Genomic DNA, 6,539 nt, shown 5'->3' with positions numbered 1-6,539 from the left:
TTGTATTTGGCCAGTCCCCTGCCCTGTTTTTTTTTTGCCCAGCCAGTGACACCATTTGGAAGTTCCAGGGTTAAATTTCCTTGTCTGTTTTTGTCGTTCAATTATTTTGCCTTTAGCCTGGAAAAACTCAAGTGATCCCCCATGCAGTGTGGAACAGAAGTGACAGATTTTTCTCCAAGCTGGTAACATGCAGCAGGAAGCGAGCCCAGCGGGAGCAGCCCTGTCTCTCCCTGCCCTGGCCAGCTCTTCTGCGTGGAAAGTGTGCTTTTTTGGGAAGGAGGGATGGGGAAATCGGTCTCCCATTGGAGGAGACAAATTGGTGGTTGCCTCTCGGATCCCCGCAATCCTTCCCTGGGAGGCTCGCCTGTGCTCACACAGGAAGCCGGCTCTGGTGGTTTGAACCACAGGACCAATTAGCTCAACCACAGTCCGTCGCAGTCAAACGCTTCTTTTGAATGTATGCACTGGGAACAAATGCTGCCCAGAAAAAGATAATTTGTGTGTGTGTATGTATCTCTTTTCTTTCCTTCCTTCCCCTCTGTGGTGCTGCTGCTGCCGGTGAATCCAGAGCGTCTCTTCCTCTTGCAGCAGAGATGCAACATGTTGTTCTGCGTGGGAGCTCCAGAGCTGCTCTTAACTGCTCGTAATCACAGCGAGCGCCGAGGCAGTGGGTGGAAGGACGTGAGCTGGCGAACGCTGGAGCCGTGTGTGCCCTCTGCATCGGCAAAACAAATGAAAGCCTGAAGAATAACTCCCTTTCAGGAGGCCGGCGCGGTGGCAGGGCTCGGTGGCAGGGCTGTGGTGGCAGCTGTCAGCCGGGCTCCAGCGCTGCTGGATGGCCAAAAGCTCCCTAAATATTATCGTCTGTAGCAGAATCCCAGCGCTGTCGCCAGCTGCGGGGAGAGGCGCAGCCCTGTCTCCGAGTGCCCCCGCTGTCCCCAGCCTGCTCATTGCGAGGCACTGCTGTGCAAATGAAGGTTATTCTGTCTGCAGGAGCGACAGTCGCGCTCATCTCCTTCCCTCCCATGCTCCTTTGGCTCGGAGGTTGGGAGGGAAAGAAATGGCACGATGCTGAATTGGCTTTTGCTGCGTTGTGCAATCAAGAGGAGGAATTTGGGAGGCCACGGGATGGAGGGAGACGTGCAGGGTGTGGGCACGCTGTTTCTACCCCGCCTGTGTGGGATAGGGGCACTTCTGTGTGATCAGCGTTGGTTATTCGGAACGTGTCCTGGGCACATTTCAGGCTGTGGATAGGAGAAGCTGCTCTGCTTGTTTCAGGTTAGCTGCAGCCCGTAGAAACAACGTTGTCCTGTCCTGTATCTCTGTTTTGGTGAGGTGGGGCCGGTGTGTTCATGCACGGCCTGCTTGTTTCTCCCCTTCCCCACATCTGGGTAGCTGCAGTGAGCTCTGGGTGTGTACCTGAGTTTGTATTCATGTATCGTATGACTGTCGGAGGGGTAAGAGAGCCCATCACTGCTCCCAGAGCAGCTCAAGTGAGGAGAGAAAATCCTGGAGGTGCTGCTTCTCCTCAGTACCAGCCACGTGCTTTCCTTCCAGAGCCTCTTCTCTGGCATGAGAGGCTCTGCTTGCCTCCAGCTCGTGACATTTGGATGCGAAAGGAGGAGCCAGAGAATCAGCACCCTCCAAAATGGGGTGGCAGCGGAGGTTTTTGGAGGACTGGGGGAGAAGGGTGTCAGGGAGAACCGCAGGCTTCGCAGATACATCCCTAGCTGCTGCTCTCGGCTTGCGGGCTGACCAGGGCCTGTGGGGTCAGGGTTGTGGAGACACCACTTTGTTTAGATGTCCAGAGTGCTTTGTGAAGCCAAAAAGCATCCGTCTCCCACACACATGAAATTCCAGAGATGTCAGACGGCTAGAGAGAGGTTCCCATGGAGCACCCTGGCTCCAGGCTCCTGCCCTCTCTGGCTCGCAAAGCCTCAAACCAGATTGTCCAGGGAGCGAGAGAGCCTGGGCTGGGTTTCTTTCCATCAGGGGGGACTTGGGGCTGGATCCATCTTCTTGCCGCTGCCTGAGTTGCTGGGGTGAGTCTGTGCCACCGCTGCCTGACGTGTGCAGGGAAACGTGGGGAACGCATCCAGAGTCCTCTGCAGGCAACTGGCAGTTCGGCAGCTCTTGCTGTAACGGAGAGGCAGGACACGTCCCCCAGCTGCTGCCCGGCGGAGTTCAGGTCTGCCTGCAAAGCTCTGTACAGCTGCAGACGGGTGCGAAGCCCCTTCCCAGAGCTCCTGTTCACGCTGGAAAATCGAACCTTCTGCAGCAGCAGCCCAGGCTGCTCAGGTCGGTCGCTGGGAGGAGGAGACCGAGCGTCTTGTGTCAAACGGTGCATCTGTTCCTGCCCTGTGCCGCGGTGGCGGGGCAGCTCAGGTCAGAGGGACGTCGCTGGGTCTCTGGTCCAGGCCCTGCGCGCAGCAGGCTGGATCCTAATCCAGGCTGATCCTCCTGGCTTTCAGCTCTGCCACCGCAGGAGCACTCCTGCCTCTCGGGAGCCCCCGCCTTCCCCTGTCCTCTGCAGCAGAGATGTTTCCCGAGTGTGGGTTTACTCTGTATTTTCACGCAGCCCTTTCAGCTTAGCTTTTTGCTGTATGCATTTTTCAGAGTTTTCTTTTTCCCTTTTCCTCGAGTGCTTAGATTGAAAGTGTTCTGTGCTCGCGCACGTGCAGGCTTTCCGCAGGCATGTGTTGATAGGATATATCGCAGTTAGCTCCTTAGCCTGATGGCTCGGCTTTGGCTCTTGGAGCTGGGTGACTCTGGTGTGGAAAAGTGCTCTTCCTGATGTCTTCCAGGCAGTGTCACAAGGAGACGGGTCCGCGAGCTGGAAGTTTGTGGAGATGCTGTGAGGTCGTTGCGTAAGGCAAACTGGGAAAAAACAACCAGTGGTGGCCAGAACTCTTGGGTTCCCATTATATCTCTGTTCTCTTGTCTAAAAATACACTGAATAATAGTATTTGTTGCAATCAGGCAATAAATTCTGGAAACGTATATGGGAATTAGCTATGTTTATTTTAAGTGGTAACTAAAACAAATAATTTTGGTGGCCGATATCCAGCGTGGCTTGTTCGGCACAATCCTTTTTCCTCTTCAGTATTTCTTTTCAGCTGCCCCAAACGTTTTCGCTGCCACTCCTTAGGGGTACGCACTGAATCTGGGCTTTGCCCCTCGGCCATTGGTATCTGCCAGCGTCTCCTCCTCTTCCTCGCGGTGGGATGGTGGGGAGGGGACGAGCTCCTGCTGCTCAGCTCAGTGGCTCACATCTGCTGCCTTGGGTGAACTTGGGAAAGTCTCTTACTAGATAAGATTAGTCTCTTGTGGGGGTTAATGGTGAAGTTCCATTAAAGTGAAAGCCTCAGCACCTTCTGAATAAATAATTTGAACAGAGACGAGCTGGGATAGTCTGGTGTTTTCTGGTTTGTCTGTATTTTGGGTTCTTTTTAAACAGACTGAAGGAAAAACTATGTTTGTGTTTTGGACTTTGCTTGGTTTTGAATAGCTCATGGGGGATGGAATTCTCAGGCTGACAGAAAGCTGAACTTTCTCATCCTTTAAGGTCATTTCGGAGGAAATGTCTCTCATTTTTCCTTCCATAGCTTTCTCTGTTTTAACCAGCTTTCCTTATTCTCAAAGGCAACATTCATGTTTGCAAAACACTGTGTGCATAATGCCTGGCAAATCCTGTTTGGCTCCTTTGGAAACTCTCATCCAGGGCTCGTGATAGGGACAAAATGCGTGTTTAATCCTTTCTTGGTTAAGAAAGACCTCACAATTAATTAATTAGGCTTCTTAAACATTGTAGAGAAATCACTAAATAATAGCTTAAGCAAAAGGAGCAGGTGGGAATATTGCTTCCAGTGTAAAAAGCCAGAGAGGAATTGAAGCCAGAAACAGTCAGTTTGTTTGCAGAGCGTTAAAGCTGATGTTGCCTTCGCAGGTTGTGAGTGTATCATCCTGGGCGTACACTGTGTGAGAGGCGACGAGCTTTCCTCTCCCTTCAGACTTAGCTCCGAGAGGCAATAAGCCCCATGTTTTGAGCCAATTCGCTGGATTCTGTAGGTGCGTGTAGGGTTTTTATCTGCTGTTTCGCAGTTTGCTGTTTTGTTTTTAAAGGAGGAAAAGCTGCCGAGACCGAAATGAAGCTGAAGCAGTGCCCGCAGCTCAGCTCTGGGCTGGCAGACGCTGGAGCGACGGGCTGGTGCCGAAGGGGAGTATGTGAGCGTGCACATCCCTGCTCCCGGCTGGCTGCTGGACGCACTCCGCGTCCCAGTGCTGGGTGTCGGTACAGGGTGTGCCGCAGGAGTCACCACGCCGATCTGGCACTGAAACCTTCGGGCCGGGAAAGCAGGGAAGGGGTTTGCCTGAGGAATTCCTCCCTTAGGAGGAGTTCTGCTTTCTCTCTTGAATCCCTGCCCTCCTCCTCATGAGTAGGTGACTACGGTCACTCCACAAGCAGTGGGGAAGCCTCGGGCACATGGGACTCTCTCAACCATTGATACTGGACCAGTGGCTTTCATTTATTTGTTTGGTTTTTTTTTTTCCCAAGATGCTGAGCCCTGCTCTTCACAGTCCACTCACTGGTCTCAGTGTTTATGAATAGCTCTTAAAAAAGGATCCAAAAGCTTTCAAGAAAGGCATTGCTTCAGGCAGCACCACCAAGAGTTAGCCCTAAAGGAGGGAACCTCAGCGCTGAATCTTCTTGCCCCTCTAAAGTACAGCAGCTTTCACTTCGATTTGTCGGGTCTTGGTGGTGACTCCATCTCTGGTTTCTTCAGTGATGGTTCTGCCTGCCTGGAGTGCAGCTGGGAGCCGGGAGGGGTATGAATAAAGGCTCAAGTGTCTGGGAAAATTCTTAGCATTCTTAGGAGAGCGGTTTAAAGGGGGGCTGGGAATTGTTAGGTTTTTTAGCACGAGGTTTCTACTGGAGGTGACCGCAGTTCGGGCTACGAGCGTGCAGCAGCTGAGATGACCGGCTGCCGTGGTGTCATGTACGTGAAGGGATGGTTCAGACGTCGCTGTGCTGCGGGGAGGGAAGGGCTTTGTTAGTCATTGCCATGTTACCGTCCACTGTTCTCTAGGGCTGCCGCAGTGGGGAAAACACTGTTGCCCTCCGTGCATGGGCACAGTGAAGGCAGAGGTGCTCACACCATTGGACCAGCCACATACCACCAGTGTGGAGAGCAGTGAGAGGCAGCAGAAGCAGAGCAGGTCGCTGTTGTCAGGCAAGTGGTAAATCAGCATAAACCCCACATCTGAGGGGTTTCTGGGGCTTTTTTTCTTGCTCTCGTCTAGTCCCAGCCTGTTATTAAGTGCCCCACAATGGGGATCTGGAATTTTGAGCATGTGCCTAAGATCAACTTAAAACCTTCAGAGCTGCGTTTGTGCTTGCACTTTGCAGATCTGCTTGAGATTGGGTGGCACTTAGATGTGACACTTGTAGCCTAAGAGATGCTGAGACCTCCCTGGCCAGCCCCAGCTGAACGTGTGCTGCCTTTCCTCTCCAGTGCTGGCGGCACCTACGAGCTCCCAAGCCCTCTGTCAAGACTTACTCTGCTCAGTGTCCCCTGGCTGTCATTAGACAACCTCTAATCTGGTCTCGTTCCTCTCTTGGGACATCTCTTTCTGCTCAGTAGACGGTGAAGTGCAAGCTTGTTCCTTGATGCTGTCGTAAGTACCACGAAGGTAGTGTTTGGGGTGTGATAGTGTGTTTTGAACGTTGCTGGCACGTAGAGGTGCCTTTCAGACGTTGGGGTGGTGTTGCTGTTACTACCCCTCAGCTGTGGAGCTTGGCAGAAGAAGTGTTTTCCTTGGGGGAACCTGAGTCTGTACTTGCTGCTGTTCCTTTGTGAATGTCAGCTGGCATTTGTGGAGCCCATGTTCAGGGATGGGGTTGGATCTCCTGAGAGAGCTGATTTGCCAGATTTTTCTGCATTGATCCCGAAACTGGGCCAAGGCCCAAGGAGTGCCTGCTTGGACAAAGCAGCTGAATTTAGCTTCCGACACTGTTTGCCCAAAGGTCTCTAGGCAAGTACTCAACTGCTCCATGACTCAGTTTCCTTGTGAAACGACAACACAACTGCCAGTGCCTCTGTGAGGAGCCTCATGGTGGTGGGTGTTTAGGGGGGTCCCCTCAGCACCACACAGTTGTGGGGTCAGGGTAGGGACCCTGCGTGTGCCGGACCCTGAAGCAGGCCTCTCTGTTCCAGCCTGTGGTGGGCAGCGTGGCTGCTCGGGCTGCCAGCAGGTGAGAGCCTGAACATGGGACCAGCTTGCTCTGCTTGGAGTCAGTGAACGGCCAGATCTCGGTCAGTCCTTTCTCTGCTCGGTTACGTATGAGACTCCCTGCATCAGGACTGAATAATGTCCGGACTCCTGCATTTCTGTTCAGGAGACAAGGGAACAGCATCCACTGGGGTCTGTGTTACGCTCTGTGTTGCACTCGCTGTTGTGGATTGCGGCCGCGGACTCAAGAAGTGAAGTCATTGCTTTGTGACTAACAGCAGTCCCCAGCTGTGCCGGCTGCCGCGCCG

This window comes from Buceros rhinoceros, unplaced genomic scaffold (assembly GCF_000710305.1).
Source record: "Buceros rhinoceros silvestris isolate BGI_N320 unplaced genomic scaffold, ASM71030v1 scaffold22077, whole genome shotgun sequence".
NCBI lineage: Eukaryota > Metazoa > Chordata > Aves > Bucerotiformes > Bucerotidae > Buceros > Buceros rhinoceros.
Note: the sequence above shows the minus strand (reverse complement) of the source record.